This window comes from Elephantulus edwardii, unplaced genomic scaffold (assembly GCF_000299155.1).
Source record: "Elephantulus edwardii isolate Elephantulus edwardi_28Jun2011 unplaced genomic scaffold, EleEdw1.0 scaffold00072, whole genome shotgun sequence".
In the NCBI taxonomy this organism is placed as follows: Eukaryota; Metazoa; Chordata; class Mammalia; order Macroscelidea; family Macroscelididae; genus Elephantulus; species Elephantulus edwardii.
Window position 1 is genome coordinate 167,587 of NW_006399822.1, and position 2,509 is coordinate 170,095.

Sequence of the window (2,509 nt, forward strand, 5' to 3'; positions counted from 1 at the left end):
GGGGGGGGGTAAGAACTCACTGTCACCTGGACGACAGAGTGACCATGGGAGGGTTAGAACTCTCTGCCACCTGAGACGACAGAGTAACCATGGGGGGTTTAGAAATCGCTGTCACCTGGGACAATGGAGTGACTGGGGCGGGTAAGAACTTGCTGTCACCTGGACGGCAGAGTAACCATGGGGGGTTATAACTCGCTGTCACCTGGGAAGATGGAGTGACCATGGGGTAGAAATCTGTCACCTGGGACGATGGAGTGACCAGCATGTGTGGGTGTGGGTGTGAGTGTGGGTGTGGGTGAGAGTCTTGGCCTCATTCTCTGTCACTGTCCCTCTGCCTCGTTGGTCCTTGCACCGTCACCGACATGCTGAGCTGGCGCGGGAGCCAGGAGCTGCCCGGGAGAAGGGCTTGTCTGAGGCCTGGCCCAGGAGCCCGGCTTCCTCCTCAGGGGGAGCCCGGCCTCCTCAGGGGGTCCTTGTCTCGTAGGGCCCAGCCCAGCCTAGCTCTGGGAAACCGCGGGAGCTCGCGTGTGCCGGCTCCACAGCGGGACACGTGTGCAGTCTAACTTAGTAACGCACCTGTCGCGCAGAAGAACTTGTGGCTGAGGTTATTTTGGGCCTTTCTTCAGCGAGCGGCTGATCCTGTGGTGTCGGGCGGCTGGCGTGAGGGAGCGGGTGAGCGGGCCCCGCAGGACCTGGCAGGCAGGGTGCAGCGGTAAGGACAGTGCGGGTGGGGGCACCCGACCACGGTCGGACCAGGCTGGTGGGGCACGGCCGGGTGGGCATTGGCCTCTGGAAAGCGCGCCCAGGGAGGTCTCCTGACCTGGCGGGTGGCCCGAGCAGCCGCCCCCAGGCTGTGAGACAGTCTCTGTGAGCGTTCAGCATGGGTCAGCTGGCTGGAACTTGTCATGCAAGAAATGAGCACACAGGAGGGTCATCTGGTCCAGACAGGGCCGCAGAAGGGGTCAGCAGAGAGGGTGCCCAGAACAGGGTGCCCCTTGTTAACCCTTCACTGCCTGTGAGGTGGCTACTTCTGAGGGTCCGTGTCTATTCTGGGTCCCAGGGGATATTTCTAAGCTTGTGTGAACAGGGAGTGCAGTGGCTGGGTGGAGGAGGGACACAGAGCCAGGGCAGCAGGACTGGGCCAATGCCCGCACACTGCCCACCTCAGAGACGGCACCACAGCATAGATGCACCTGTTCTGAGCCAACTCTAACCCCAACTCCGCAACTTCAGGGATCCCTGCAGCCAAAAAGATGGCAGACCCATACATGCCGGACAGAAAGGCAGGGTGGGCAGAGGCTCCCCCACACCGGACAGGATGTTGAATGGTTATAGGGCCTCCTCACATGCTGAGAGAATGGTGGGCGGTGTGAAGGGTCACATCCACTAGACAGATAGTGGAGACACCTGTGTCTCTCATATGCCAAATAGAATGGTGGGGTGGACAGAGGGTCCCATATGTGCTGGACAGAATGGTGGGGTGGGTAGAAGGCCCCCACAGTGGACAGAATGGTGGGGTGGTCAGAGGGTCCCACACATGCTGGACAGGAGGGTAGAGTGGACTGAGGGCCCCCCACACTGGACAGAATGTTGGGGTGGGAAGATGGCCCCACACACGTCGGACAAGATGGGGGGATGGTCAGAGAGCCCACAGGTTCTTAAAGCAAGGATTGAGGAGCTGAATATCTCAGCAGACGAAACAGAGGCCAAGCCCGAGTCTCCCACAAAGAGCCCCTTCGTAAGTCTAGGCCCCCGTGGGAATGCCAGCAGGCCCAGGCTGCCCCTTCTAACCAGCAGTATCCCCGTAGTGTACTCCAGGAGGACTATCTGCCCCTATGTCCCCTAGGGCCTGCTGGGTGCTGCCCACAGCTCTGGCTGGACTCCTGGGGGAGGGGAAATTCAACCCCCACCAACCAGACCAGACATACCCAGGCGGGGTTTGGCCACCAAGCCAAGCTGATCGCTTCTCACTGGGTCAGCATTTGTTACCCTTGCAGTTGTCCACCTACTCATTGTTGTTACATGGTGGTGGTCATCATTGTCCTTGGTCGTAGTGGTCACCACCATCCTTAGCCATGGTAGTGGGCTCTGTCCATGGTCAAGTCCACTGTCTTTTGTTGGGGTGGCCATTGTCCTGGACTGTGGTGGTTGTCATTGTCATTGATCATGTTGGTCACTACCCAGGGTCATTCATGGTCATCACTGTCCTGGGCTTTGATGGTTACTGTTTTGGGGAGTGGTCATTGTCCTTGGCTGTGATCATCACTGTCTTTGGATATGGTGGTCACTGTTCTTGGAGATGGTCAGTATCCTGTCGTTCTCATCCCTGTCCTTGGCTATGATGGTCATAGTCCTTGACTTCAGTGATCATCACTGTTCTGGGCTGTGATCATCACTGTCCTTCAGTGTGGTGGTCACTGCCCTTGGCCATGGTGGCCATCGCTGTCCTTCAGTGTGGTGGTCACCGCCCTTGGCCATGGTGGTCATCGCTGTCCTTGAGTGTGGTGGT

The 2,509-nt window shown here is 58.6% G+C and overlaps 1 protein-coding gene across 1 annotated transcript in view; it reads left to right on the plus strand.

Moving 5' to 3' along the window:
- CBFA2T3 (core-binding factor, runt domain, alpha subunit 2; translocated to, 3) overlaps positions 1-2,509 on the plus strand; it is a 32,878-nt gene that overhangs the window by 17,346 nt on the left and 13,023 nt on the right. The window lies entirely within an intron of this gene.